A 15,923-nucleotide genomic window follows, 5' to 3' on the forward strand; every position below is an offset into this window, starting at 1 on the left:
GGTATTCGTAAATCCAGTGAGCAGTGCCCAGTGTGAGAGAACCATCAGTGCTGTCAACTGCATAAAGAGTGATGTTCGTAACTGTTTAGATCCCACTACTGTGGAGGCACTGATTAGAATTCATGGCTCTACATTAACTTTTTTTCCTACTTGTCCATTCGGACAAGTGTCCAAGATATTTACTTGTCCGAACTTCAACTTCACTTGTCCAAAAAATTTTCAATATTAAAGATCAAATATTGTCAACTTGAAAACTACAGTTCTGTATTACTAAAATAAAGTCATTTATTGATTATTCTTGTCATAATTAATAACCTGACTTCTTAAATGGAAACTTAAAGTGTCTTTCCTAAATGTATTGGTTCCATTCAACATTAAACATGATTTGTCAGCTGTAGCTTTGTCATGGCAAATCACAAGACATTTTAAATTTAGCATCAGGTTTTAAAATACATGTAACTCTTATATTGATTTCTCAGCTGTTTTCTAAACTAAACATGGAAAGTCATCATAGTCTATCAATGTTGAATGAAACCTAAAATAAATTACATTTCTTTCCATGAATGATAATCCTTAAGTTTATCTTTGCTACCTGTTCTTCCTTTCTTTTTGATAACGTGTTTGGTACTTTGTAAGAACTAAGATCCACACCTTTACAGTTGAAAGTTGTTTGTAATTAGTGAACTTCAATCCCGATCAAGAGTAACTCAATTGCATTTCAATTTGATGTCGGGATCGAAATTCAAAATAACTAATCGATAAACTTATTAGGGACTACGGATAAACTTATCACAAAACTTTCTTTTCTTTTTAAAATGTTGGAGACTTCTTTACATAAAAATGCACTTGTCCAGTCGGACAAGTGGCAAGCAATATTCACTTGTCCGTATATTTTTTAACTGGTACTGGACAAGCGGACAAGCGTTAATGTCGAGCCCTGGAATTAGCAGTGAAGGTCCTCCTATTGAGGAATTTAAAACTAATGCCGTTGTTGAAAGCTGGTTTTCTCAGAAACGTACTGTTAAATATTCAGGATGGCCAAATGCCATCCAACTTCCACAAGAGTAGGCCTCCAATCCTGCTGGCTGCATATTTTAAATTGTCAATTTGTTACAGTGTAATAAAGGATATATGTTACTGTATATACAGGAGTCTTTATTATTTGTTTCATATTTAACTTGTTTATAAAATTATTATCAGTTATTATGACGAGTGAATTATTTTTTGATGGCGACCATAAACTCTGAAATTGCGACCTAAAAAAATTGTTGTTCGCCATTTAGCGACCTGATAGCAATTGTGACTTGGAGCACAGTATATGTAATTTTTACTCTTTACCGCGGTATATCTGACCAACTCCCTCTCTTCTCTCTTAGATTTGTTCTGTCAAACAGGTACTAATGTTCTTCTATCTCCCCCTCTTCTCTCTCTCTCTCTCATACTTTCATTGCTTTTTCTCTACTGAACATGTACATGTAATATTACTTTTTAGATCTTATCTCTCTCTCTCTCTCTCTCTCATACTTTCTTTGCCTTATCTCTACCTAACATGTACATGTAATTTTACTCTTTATAGCTTACTCCCTCTCTTCTCTCTTAGATTTGTTCTGTCAAACAGGTACTAATGTTCTTTTATCTCCCCCTCTACTTTCTCTCTCTCTCTCTCTTTCTCCTCTCTCTCTCTGTCTCTCTCTGTCTCTTTCTGTCTCTCTCTTTTCTCTCTCTGTCTCTCTTTCTCTGTCTCTCTCTCTCTTTCTTAGCTTAAAAGTCCCCCCTGATTTTCTCTACTAAACCTGTACATGTAATATTTCTCTTTAGATCTTATTCTCTCTCTCTCTCATCATTTATCTTATTTCTCAGAAATGTTCTTTCTCTCTCTCTCTTATACTTACTTTGTTTTTTCTACTGAACATATACATGTAATATTGCTCATTAGATTTTATTTTCTCTCTCTCTCTCTCTTCTCTTCTCTCTCTCTCTCTCTCTCTCTCTCTCTCTCTCTCTCTCCACAAACACACACATCACCATAATTTAGAGAAATGAGAGCTGACACAGGATTTGACTTCTGTCTGATTCTATTGAAAAACTGTTTTTCAAATGTGACACATATCTTCAGTATGTTCTTATTTACAATTCACCTTTGAAATACAGAATGTAACTTTTTAAAATGGGGTTATAAAACATAGGTAAAATGCAGTTGTGTCTTTACCCCATGTAGAGAACATTTTGTACTTGCTATCAAAATACAATTCACACCTATCATCAAATGTGTGCAAAATGGGAACCTACCAATGTATACATGTTAAATACTGGCTTATGGCCCATGCTTTGCTATTCCCTTAACCCTGGTTGATTTTTGACTGTCCCCCGGGCAGATAATTGGACAATTTCCCAGCCCAGACATTACCACAAGGTTATGTTTCTCCTCATCTAACAAATCAATCATCAAATGGGAATGTGGGCAATAGTTATTTTGTCAGTTCCTGGGTAAGAAATTGATGTTGACCTCGCCCTATGCTCTCGGGTAACAGTTCTTACCCCAGGACTAACACAATGACTACTGCCCTCATACCCATTTAAGAGATGTATACTAGAAAGTCTATGAATGACACACGACGACAAACGTGAGATAGCAATGGGTCTCCTGAGTGCCTCAGGTGACCTAAAAATACATAGTATAGCTACATGAACATGGTGATATTACATGAATACTATACCACATATATTCTCTCTTTGACCTCTCAGTCAACGGCACAGTCAGACACAACCTGGGAACCTGTAAAGAGACAATCAACTGTTACATACTACAGACTGGTATAACCTATCAGTCAACAGTCAGATACAGAGAACCTGTAAAGAGACCATCAACTGTTACATACTACAGACTGGTATAACATATGAACTATTACATACTAGTACAATGTACTTGATGATATCCCGAGCAAGTGCGGAATTTAATAATCTACTCATTAAGATGATACAATGTTTAATATGTTGATCCATATTTTTTGGTTTATTTATGTATATATAGTGTCTGATTTTTTTCTTAATTCATTTCTTAACCTTTTTCAAGGTCGTAAAAATCTACATTTACTATATCAAATACTGCTTACTCTCAAACATGTACTTTGCATCTACCGGGTATGTTAATTCTCTCTCTTGGTAACAATTTTTCATTAAATTATAAGATTATAGGAAAATACATTAAAAACTTTATCAACAGATGTAGCGCATTCAGTTCTAATTATTTAGAAGAACTTATTAATTTACTATTGCAAGTAAGTTTAGATAATGTAAATAAAGCTGCTTTTAGAAAAACAAGACAATAACAGTAAAACTATTTAAAATAGATGAGCTTTTAGCTGATGCAGGAATACTTAGCTTATATCTATTTTAATAGAGAAAGTGAGTATGAACTTTAAATGGTTTTGTTTATTTGTTTAAGTATTTTTGTTTGTTTGAATTGTTATATAGAAAATGGAGTAAGAGAACATATGATTATTTATTCTTTTGCTCAGTGGAACATTTTTTTTTTTTTAGATTTTTACATTTCAAATGGTGTTTGTATGTAAAATATGTGTAAAGCTACTGCAGATAAAGCATCATATCACAGACGGGATACTCAACAAGTAAATTGATTAGTTTTATTATCACGTGACCCACGTTGAATGCTCTAAACGTGCAACAAATCAAGATCATGTCTGTGGCTATTATGGTGGCTCTTCCGAATTGTGCGGTATAAATCACATTTAAGACAATGCAAGAAGTTAAAAAAAAATATTATTTACCCATAAAATTATCATTTTTGAGAACATGTGGTGATTTATTATTTTGTACAGTGTGCAACAGCAATTGTTGATGATGGCTTCTGAGTCAAATGTGGAAATGCAGCTTGGCATATCCTTCACTGTTATGAACAAAAGGAGTACATGGCTTTGGCATTCCAAGTCTGTGCTGTACTTAAATGGTGTCTATATATAAGTATGTATGACTTTTCATCGTTTTAAGTTCAAACAGAAATGAACAAATATTATACATATAGTTCGTAGAGCAGTAAGTACATTTGAAAACTTCATGGAAAGAAGATAAGATAATTTTTTTCATAGTTTAAACGGCTAATTGTCTAACATATTGAGATACTAATAGTGAAAACTACTTACCATGTGAAATCTAGATATAAAAAACCAGTAACGCAGCATTAAAAATCATAATTACGACCAGATACAAAACAGCCGTAATGTAAACAACTCGTCGTCAGGTAAACAAACAAGAGTTACTTCCCTTTGACACTGCACTATGTTGGTTTCGCGCATATCGATCCATGGACATTTTGAATACTTGACGAACTAAACACATTATAACACAGATGCCAATTTAAGCAGGGGTCATTTACTGTGCTTTTTTCATCCAAACACATTTACAATATGTTTATGCCTTCAGTTTTAACAATTAGTTTTATGTAATGAGAACAATGAGTCACAAGTTTCTGTAACAAAACTTTTGATGATCCTCGATTGTCAGTATGACTTGCCGGTTTGAATGTAGGGCATTGGATGTAGGACATTTAAACTATTCATGTTAAAGAACAATTATTTTCTTTATTATCTGTGAACAAATCTTACCCGTCGTCGTGTGTACTTTATATTTAAGCAGCTATTGTTATATTTAAGCATTTATAGGATTCCTTTAAGTCGTTTTAAGTATTCAATTCAAATCAAACAAATCATTAAAAGAACTTCTGTTTATTTTGTTGGGAGTTATCAAAATTTTTCCCCATTTAGCTATTTTAACAGTGCTTGGACATTCATCAACAACGATAAGATAACGTTCTCTTTCTGACTGATCATAATGGACAGTTCACATCTAATAATCACCTACAATATTTCACAAACGTTTTGCTAACCAATAATCATCATATTTTTCTACTGAAATTAATAGTTTCTTTTTTTGCAATTCATAAATTTTATATTTAACTATTTTTTAAAAGTACTCTAGAAAAAGGTCACATGTTATAAAAGATTGAACTGAAGTAAAAACTGACTGTTCCTCTGATCGCTGTCAAAATATGATGTATATAGATAGAGATTTAAATAATACACATATTTAAATGATATAAGGTGGCACATGGACTATATGATTCGATGATATAATTGATAATTAGGCGTTTAAATTGTTCAAGTCAGTAATTTAAGAATACCCCCCCCCTCGCTTGATGTTTACATTGTATATTATTAAGGGCTTCCGTTATTTACTGTTATTGCGTTGTTTATTTTTTTCTAATTTTTTATAATTTTTACGGTGCTACTTGTGTGGCGATCGCAGGACGAAACTTTTACAATTACCTTACATCATTGTAAACTTGCGTAATTTTTACCAGGGCTCTGCTGAAAGCAGAGCCCTGGCTGTAAGCAGGTAAAACAGCAATGATACTATAAACTTCAAAAGTAAACAAAAAACCGAGCAGCGTCAAAGTAAAAGCTTCCGCTATACCAAATAGTTACACAGAGAGCCACGTTTTGTCTAATCTGTTGATTTTTATTTGTTTGCGAAAAAATTTAGCGTTAAATTTGTGAGAGAGAGAGAGAGAGAGAGAGAGAGAGAATTGTATAAAAGAAAAATCATACAAAATACATACTAGTAGACTTGCGCTTCCCCCTAAAACTGTTTTTTACTTTTGGAAAGTATTGATCAGTTTATAAAATGTCATTTGTGTTTGATCAAATTTGTAAACGATAGATACAGTATTATTCTTCTGTACCTTGTTGTTATCTGATTTATTTTTCTGGACAGGTTTATATTTTGTTTTAATTTGTTTATCTTTAATTATTATTTGATCACGCCTCGACCAGACTTACTAGTATCATATTACTTAAATAAGGATTCCATATTCCTTAATAAGCAATCGTATTTTGTTGAAAACTAATCATATTTTACAAATCATTGTAAACTCTTTGTAAAAAGACGATCAGTTCTGGTTAGTTTAAAAAATTAGATACTGATAATTTGTATTAACATGCTCTTGTTAAAATTATTCCCTATGACTGGCTGAACTGAGGTTGTATTGATCAAAGATTCTCATCAATTAAACAACTGAATGACCTCGGGATTTTGAACGAATCGTCCTGACATTTTGATTTTCGCGAAACTTTTTACGTTTACGTTTGTTTAGCAACATGGCTTGTTGAATTTTGAACCCGACGTATTATTATGCAAAATAATTGCACGTGTGGATAATATTACAGTTTAAAGAGGCCGACTGAAGTTTTCATTGCGCATGTTTTTGCGCATTCTGGTATAATACAGTTTTTTATACCTCTTATGATTTTTTTCAATATCAATTATAAATTTGAACACAATAAACAAAATGCAGATAAAAACATTAAGGAACATTTTATTTTTAAATGATTTTTCTGTTGTATGGTGATAAGCGTTGCTATTGTGTTTTTTCTGACGTTATGATAAAATGAATTTTGTAAGAGTACTTTTAAGAAATAACATTAAAGAAAGAGTAAAAATCGTTAACCGTTGAAAGTTATACACAGAAAAACGCTAACCCCGATGACAACTTTCTTATGTTTGAATGAAGCCTTAATATGAATCTGCATTCGTACATTTGTTATGCTCCAAATATATAGCAAATTTTGGCGCATTTTAATATTTTGAGATGACCTCCACTAAGGAACAGACGGTAGAATTTATTATTTTTTACAGATAAGGTAGAAAATGATATTACTAATTACATTTTACAATTGGAGAAAAAAAATATAGTAGCATTTTAAAATATGCTTTGAAGAGTGGAACATGACGGTTTCCTATATATTCCTATAGTTAATGTACATATATTTTGAGGCTTGTATCCTACTATCTGGAGAGGACACTCCAGCCTCACTTTTAGTGTGGACACAACACGGAGAGCAGCAGTCACCGGTTATAAGCCGCAGCTTGATTGGCGTAAAGCTTTGGCGCCAGGGGTTGCTCTCGACGGTGGGAGAGACCTTCGTGTCTCACTGGACAGTTACCGCCCGCCTCAAGCTGGGCAGTCCCCAGTCAATAAGGTACTGTCCCGCCACAGTCTGCTATCCTCATGGGGTGCATGGGGATTAGGAATTCTCCGAACTGTAGACTGTAATATACGCACCAAGCAACACAAATATACAAAGAAAGAGACCAACTCTTAAACTGGGAAGCTGGAATTCCGGACAATATTGACGGGACTTTCCAACGACATGCAGGATATAGATGACACGCGCAAGACAGCAGTCATAAACAACGAACTCCTACGACAAAGCGTAGATATCGCTGCCATTCAGGAAATAAGGTTGGCAGACTCTGGTACGTTGAAGGAAAATGACTACACCTTCTTCTGGAGGGAAAACAATCTGATGAGCCAAGAGAGCACGGTGTAGGCTTTGCAGTCAAAAACAGCCTACTGAGTACGGTAGAACCAGATGGCGAGGGATCAGAACGACTCCTTATCCTTCGCCTAAATACCACCACAGGTCCAATCACCCTTGTAAATGTTTATGCACCAACACTGACGTCACCTCCAGAAACAAAAGACCTGTTCTACGAGTAGCTGTCATCAGTCATAAGGAACATCCCTGACAAAGAGCAGCTCATTCTTTTAGGCGACTTCAACGCCAGAGTCGGCGCAGACAATGACTCGTGGCCATCATGCCTTGGTAAGTTCGGTGTAGGCAAACTGAATGAGAACGGTCAACGCTTGCTTGAAGTATGCACTTACTACAACCTGTGCATAACTAACTCGTTCTTTATGACCAAACCTCAGCACAAAGTGTCTAGGAGACACCCCCGATCAAAACACTGGCACCAACTAGATCTCATCATAGTCCGACGCTCTTCTTTAAAGTGTGTTCTATACACGCGTTCCTATCATAGCGCTGATTGCGATACTGACCACTCTTTAGTGTGCTGTAAAATCAGGATGCAACCAAAGAAATTCCACTGTTAACGGAAACAGGGAATTCCGCGCATCAACGTCAGCAACATGTCGCAACCCAAGCTCACTCAGAAGTTTGCAGAAACCTTTGAGCAGGAACTGGAGTTCATACATAAAGGGACCTCAACCGAGGAAAGGTGGGGAACCTTGAGGGACATCATACATAGCACTGCCCTAAAAGCCTTTGGTAAAAGAACAACAAAGACATCAGACTGGTTCGAGGCAAAGTCCTCTGTGATAATTCCTGCCATAGAATCCAAACGTATAGCTTTGGCGGAATACAAAAGAACACCAAGTCAGAAGAACCTTCTGACTCTAAGAGCTGCCAGAGGAAAAGTCCAGCGGATGGCTAGACTCTGCGCAAATGAATACTGGCAAGAACTCAGTGAGACCATCCAGACGGCCGCTATATCTGGTAACGTAAGAGGCATGTACGATGGTATTAAAAGAGCCATAGGACCAACTCAGTGCAAAACAGCCCCCCTCAAGTCATCATCTGGCGAAGTACTCTCAGACAAAAACCAACAAATGGAGAGATGGGTTGAACACTACACAGACCTGTACTCTACTCAGAACACTGTGACTGTCTCAGCCCTGGACGCCATTGAGTGCCTGCCAACCATGGATGAACTTGATGTAGAACCAACATTAGAAGAACTAAGTAAGGCTATTGACAACCTGGCCTCAGGAAAAGCTCCTGGTAACGATGGAATCCCTCCAGACTTGCTTAAACAGTGCAAAAGCTCTCTGTTGTCACCCCTACATAAGGTTCTATGAGAGTGCTGGGAAGATGGGAGCGTGCCACAAGACATGAGGGATGCAAAGATCGTCACCCTCTACAAAAACAAGGGAGAAAGAAATGACTGCAACAACTATAGAGGCATCTCCCTCTTAAGCATAGTCGGCAAAGTGTTTGCTAGAGTGACCTTGATAAGAATGCAGAAGCTGGCTGATCGGGTATACCCAGAGTCACAGTGCGGCTTTCGCTCAAAAAGGTCTACGATCGACATGATCTTCTCTCTTAGGCAGCTTCAAGAAAAATGCAGAGACTAACAGATGCCGCTATACATCTCCTTCATTGACCTGACCAAAGCGTTCGACCTAGTCAGTAGAGATAGACTCTTCAAGATCCTCCCAAAAATTGGATGCCCTCCAAAACTACTGAGCCTAGTGACATCATTCCACGTGGATATGAAGGGGACAGTACAGTTCAACGATAGTTCCTCGGAGCCATTCAGCATCAATAGCGGTGTCAAACAAGGCTGTGTCCTTGCCCCCACGCTGTCTGGTATCTTTTTTGCCATGCTTCTCAAACATGCATTTGGTGCATCGACTGAAGGAATCTACCTACGTACCAGGTCAGATAATAATCTGTTCAACCTCTCTCGCTTTAAAGCAAAAACTAAAGTCCGCGATAGACTCATCCAGGACATGTTATTTGCCGACGATGCAGCAATTGTCACCTACACCCAGGAAGAACTGCAAACGTTGATGAACCGCTTTTCAATGGCCTGTGAAGATTTTGGCTTGACTATTAGCCTAAAAAAAACAAACGTTCTAAGCCAGGATGCTTCCACAGCCCCAGCTAAAGCAATCGACGACTACCAACTGGACGTTGTCCACCAGTTCACGTACCTGGGATCTACCATTACTGACAACCTTTCCTTGGATGTTGAGCTAAATAAGAGGATCGGAAAGGCTACATCCACTCTCGCTCGACTTTCAAAAAGAGTTTGGACAAACTCCACACTGAAAACTTGTACCAAAATGGCAGTATACAACGCCTGCATAATCAGCACCTTGCTATACGGTAGCGAGTCGTGGACAACGTATTCCAGGCAGGAAAGAAGGCTCAACACCTTTCATCTGCGATGTCTGCACCGCATCCTGGGCATTTCGGGGCAGGACAAGGTGCCTAACACCGAAGTCCTGTCTCGGGTGAACCTTCCAAGCATGTTCACTATGCTTCGACAACGCAGGTTACGCTGGCTCGGGCATGTGCGTCGAATGGATGACGGACGTATTCGGACGTATTCCTAAGGACATCTTGTATGGTGAATTGAGATCTGGGAAACGAAGCATTGGGCGCCCACAACTTCGATTCAAGGATGTGGTAAAAAGAGACATGAAGGCCCTTGATATCGACGTGCGATCTTGGGAAGACCTAGCAGCAGATCGACCCAGATGGAGGTCCACACTACTCAGACAGATCAAGTCAGGGGAAGAAAAGCTTGTGCACGCAGCAGAAAACAAACGTGAACAACAAAAGCAGCGCCTAAACCCCGAAAGATCAGAAACCATTCACAGATGTGACTTTTGCGGAAAAGAATGTCTCTCCCGTATAGGACTTTTCAGCCACAAACGTTGCTGTCATAGAAAGACTAAATAGGATACAATATCCCATGGTCGTCTGCGACCGATGGAGGCCTACTACTATTTTGAGATGGTCCCTAAAAAGAACAAGATGGTCGATTTTCTTGAAACTTTGCAAATAAACTAGCGTTGGTGTTAATGACATACGGCTAATTTTTCTATTGTAGGTTTTCTGCAAAAACCCATTTCACACATCGAGGTGTCAATGCAGAATTCATATCTTTTAACAGTTTGTTAATAGGAGATTTCCCGTTTATATTTATTGATTCAAATTTATTGTACACTGTGTGTGATCCCTTTCCATCACAATCATCCAGATAATAAAGAATGTCACCTCTTGTATTTGACAAAATGAGACCATTATCAACATCACTGAACCAGAATCGCTGTATCGGTTTATTTGCTGAGTGTTCATACATATGTACACAATTTTGTAGTGTATCAATATATCAACCTCCTTCTTCTTCTTTTTCAAACAAATATGTTGGAAATCAACCTGACGAAAGCTCTGGTTAATAAGATTCTTCAATTTTTAAGCCTTTACGAACATCTTTATATGAAGAAAGAAGCCCTTTGTGTTTTTTATATCAGCTTTGGTTTCTGTCAGGAAAACAGGTTTTAAAAAGAGAACATCATATCTGATGGTATGGATTGTTCTTTGGTATTTTTTTTAGCTTGATACGCTTTCCGAATATCCATCCATCTGTGCGTTCTATGTTGTATACAAAAATAACAGACTGGAAGCTCACAATGTTTGCAATACATTTCATTTAACATGGTAGAATGTCCATGTAGGAGAAGGGATATTTTCCTGCACGCCAAGTCACCTCTACAGCGCTAGCAAACACATACTACAGTCGGACCCTACCACATTACCATTGTTGTTCTCTGTTATTTAGATAAGTGGGTTATACAAATCAAGCCCCTTGCTGTTGTATTGCATTGTTTGTATCAGGTTTCCGTTCTAGTTTTTATCGAAGTACCTTGCCTGTTTGTGTTTCATAGTTGTACATCCCGACCAGTAGACAAAGAACAGTATACATTTCGTGGTCTCCGTGAAAAATCTGTTCTCTCTGTGATTTTGGTTGTTGTTTTCATACCTTTGAACAGTTCTTTGACAGTCTGTTGATGTTGACGTAACTCAACAGATCATGCTCCAACCAAAATGATCAACTCATAATATTCAAAGCCAATACCTTATTACTTATATTTATATTGTTTCCAATTTGTACACCACTATTTTTATATAGCACATGCTATGTATCACTATGCTGCGCCGCCAATACCGTTTTCCAATTACGCTATAAGACTATCCTATTTTGTGTCACTCATGTTTTATGAAGTAATTGGGTTTTGGGGTTCCAAAATGATTCGTAATGTTATCACAGACAAAGATATTTGAAAATGTGAATATATAGCATTGCTTGTAACGCGCGTTACTCAATTTTTATGCACACACCGCTGCAGTTATCAGACTGGATCTTTCCAAAAATAAGGATTTTATGCTTATTTTTACGTTTTTTAAACGTCTAACCTCGTCTGCAAATGTGATTTATACGTTAAAATTCCTATTTTTCATAAGGGTAAGTTTATATTTTTGGTAGAGCCACTGTAACAGCCTCACATGTGTACCTTAATTTTTGCTTGTGACGTTGCAGTTTACGGCGTTCAACGTTTGTAACGTTATAATGAAACTTGTCAATTTAAACATCGAGTACCCTGTGTGTATTACAGTGTTATAACTGCCGTAGCTTTCAACACACTTTACATGCTAAACATATGTAGATTGTAAATTATGCGAGTTAACACTCATGTCTTACACGTAGGTTTTATTCTCTGTGATTTGGATTGCATCCTATGGCTCCATCACAACAAAGGAAAAATAATAGCCTGACACAGTCATACATCACCTGTCATTTCTTCTAAAAGAACTATTTTGATAAATCATATTCCACTTCTTATTTTCCAAAATGTTTTTTTCTGTTTTTATGCCTAGAATATTATGATTGTTTTTCTAGAGAAAAATGAAGTAAATCTGTGATTTTAATGTTTTGAACACAAACCACACCGAGTACTATGTTATTTGGATGTCTATTGCGTCTCTTATTTGAACAGCGTTAAATCGTTAAATTTAGAACAGGGGTACTTTTTAGTCTTCCGACATCCAGATCAGTTAAGTTCTCTCTATTGGTGATTAAGTATTTTCCTACTGACGGAGACCTTTACGTAGGTCACAAGTATAAGGTAGATATGATAAACTCTCAGACTAATATTAAAAATGGAAAAAAATATGTTAAAATAATTTGTATCTTTAGATGATTTATCGTAATAAATGTCTTCATTTTAACTACCTACAAATAAAACAATAGAAAAAACCCCCCTGATTTTTCATTTGTTTGAATTGCCACTCCTTTTTTGGAGTAATAAGGCCATGCAGGTCTTAACAATTCAAGATATAAACAATATAGGTATGTTTTATTAGATAGCTTATCATTAGCATTACATAAACGTATTTTAACTTTATAGGTAAGAAATGCTATAGGGGTGGCCTGTCATACATGGAAACTTTAAAACTTTGCTAAATGACTATTTGCTGTAATTGCATTATAAAGTTTGATACATATAATACACTTTGTTTTAGTTTTCCACTTTTAAAACATTTGTTCATACATGGCTTTTCTTATGAATTAGCTTATATAATAATAATAGAAAAATGTTAAATAGTCGAATATTTTATACTGTACTATTCTTATGTAGTGAAAGTTAATCTGAGAGAGAGAGAGAGAGAGAGAGAGAGAGAGAGAGAGAGAGAGAGAGAGAGAGAGAGAGACAGACAGACAGACAGACAGACAGACAGACAGAGAGAGAGGCATTATTTACACATAAAATATTAACCATATAAACGTGAAAGTTTATAATTCCATTAAAATTTTAAAAAATCACCAATAAAAACAAATCCTGTATTAGCAAAGCTTTTAAAAAACTATTAAATTATTCTCAACCGTGATTTTGAGATTGTACACTAATTGAACTTTTATTATCAGGGATTTTCTTAACACATTTAGCTCATCTATTTTAAGCCAGCTGAATAAACACCTTTTTCTAGAAAGAATTATCCAAAGGTTTACATAATCTTATGACAAATCTGTAGAATTCCTCCATATTTCTGGAATATTAAATTTGAAAATATTAAATATTCTTGAAGCTTTATCTATTTTGTATCAGCCCTAATAAATCTTCTTCTCAAGGTAGCTTTGGGTGCTGTGATAAATTTTATTGAAATTATTGTAGAGATTGGAATTAATGTCACTTTCACTTTCAAAAGTATTGTTACAATATTCAATGCCTGTGTTTAGTATTGTAAGTGTTAAAGAATTAACTTTGGTCTTATAGATGTCTTAATGATTGTAATTTGTTCAATAGTTGGTCATTTTCTTGATTTTAATGTTTTTTGTGAAAATGTTTCATGTCTAAAAGCCGTGCAAAGGAGTATAAAACCCTGAGGATGGCATCAATATAATTAAGGTGTATCGTTTATTTTAATTGAGGTATCATCCTCGTATTGAGATATGATACATTTCTTGTTGCATATGCCCTATATTATCATGTTTATGCCAATCGGTTTTACAAACTATTAAAAAAAAAACCATACAAACAAACAAACAAACAAACAAACAAACCCAGCGGTGTTAGTATTTTTAGTTGGGTTCATTTCGTAACCAATGGCCAGACTTAAGCTACAGTGCATGATTTTACTTTACTATATGTAAACTGAGACATAGTTGAAATCGTTCCCCCATAAAGTGTAATTCAAACTTAAACATAAACATGGAATGTATATATAGCATGGCCGATTATCAATTTATGTTTACATCTGATATATTTAACGGTCACTCGATTATCTGGTTTTTGTATCATTATAATAAAAGCCTTTGCCATTCTGTATTTAGAGTTGCCGGTATTTAGCAGTTATTGAACTCATTGTAGGGGGAATGGTTTTAAAAGCGTGAATATCAGTTAATGTGGGTAGGGTTTACTTTATCCACTTTTAATATTAATCATTCATAATTCCAATAATGGATGCTCTTCAAATGAAAAAAAAACCCGATGGATATTAATTACTTAAATTATTTTACTTATAACGGTTTGTCTAACAAAACCAAATTGTATACACCAACCAATACATATTTATAAACATTATAAACATGCAAGAACCTTATGATGCCTGAAATATTAACATTACTCTTTTTATTATTTAATTTCCTGTTATTTAATTTCACTTAAAATATAGCAAGCAGGTATACCTTTATGTGATCACATAAAATTGCAACAAAGTGTGAAAAAACAGGAGTCTATACCGCATTTAGTGTGAATTATACACAAGTGAACTTAGCTACACATGTTGAAATTACCGGAAAATTTATATCCCATGTTCCTGACTGGACTTGGCAGGGAATGCAGCCCCATTAGGACAATGTGTATCATCATGCACAACAAGTCAATTTTCTGATGTTATTGAACAAAAACTGGATAATAAATAAGGACAACAAACTTTTTTCTGATCAATAATTATAAAAAGACCGTGATTTGCAATAAATATTTTTTCGACTTATTATTTACAATTACAAACAATTCAATAAAATTATTATACATCTGTCTAGCGATATGTATGCATTTAAAAAAGTTAATTCTTACAATTTTCTAAATTCGAAGCTTACATATTTCAACATCTTAAGTCAACTGAGTATTTAGATAAACATATCATATGCGCATGTTTCTCTAAAAATGTACTATAACTAACTGTTTGGTTTTTGGGCACTTATAAACATCTTATATATTAATACTTTTCTGCTATTTAATAGCAGAAGAGTATAAATAAAATTATTAATAAAAATGCAAACCATTTTTTCACTTTTTACAACAAGGTTGATTAACTGTAATTTTTATCTGTTAAAATCGTTGTAAGCTATAGCTTACGAAATCTAATCTACGTGATTCTGTCTACACGCTGATTAAAATTATAGTTTCACATATCATAAACTCTCTTCTTCAATCACAAAATTAACTATTCTAGTTAGTGTTAAGTATAATTGTTCTCTTTTAAATAATGTTTGTGGTTGATATTGCTTACATATGTGAAATATAGAGTAACAAATCAAAGCTTCACAAATCATAAAACTATATCTATTAGATAAAATATATTTTGCAAATGCAAATGGTTGTTTCAGTGTTAATTTTATTAAAAGTAACACTTTAAAAACGACAACTGTGTTGACAAAGGTGTAAAGATGCAACATATAGATTAACGCATTAATTTGATTTACTGTGTAAACTACAGTTACAATTCATAAACCTATGCTTAATCGATGGTTTTACTATGTTAAGTTCATTAATGTGAATTAGGCATGTCATACAAATATGTAAATACATATTTGATACAACTGCACCTATAATAATGGTTGAAAGTATAGCTATAGTGATATATGTTTTCAAGATTTAAAAATGTTGTTCCATATTCCATATAGCTCTAAGCCTACACAGATGCACGCATAATATTGATTACTTTGGACATTTTTGCACATTCACTGCC

At 35.2% G+C, this 15,923-nt stretch overlaps 1 pseudogene; it reads right to left on the minus strand.

Moving 5' to 3' along the window:
• The window catches only part of LOC128170701 (uncharacterized), a 723,116-nt pseudogene that overhangs the window by 442,454 nt on the left and 264,739 nt on the right, over window positions 1–15,923 (minus strand).

Source organism: Crassostrea angulata, chromosome 2 (assembly GCF_025612915.1).
Source record: "Crassostrea angulata isolate pt1a10 chromosome 2, ASM2561291v2, whole genome shotgun sequence".
NCBI classification, from domain to species: domain Eukaryota; kingdom Metazoa; phylum Mollusca; class Bivalvia; order Ostreida; family Ostreidae; genus Magallana; species Magallana angulata.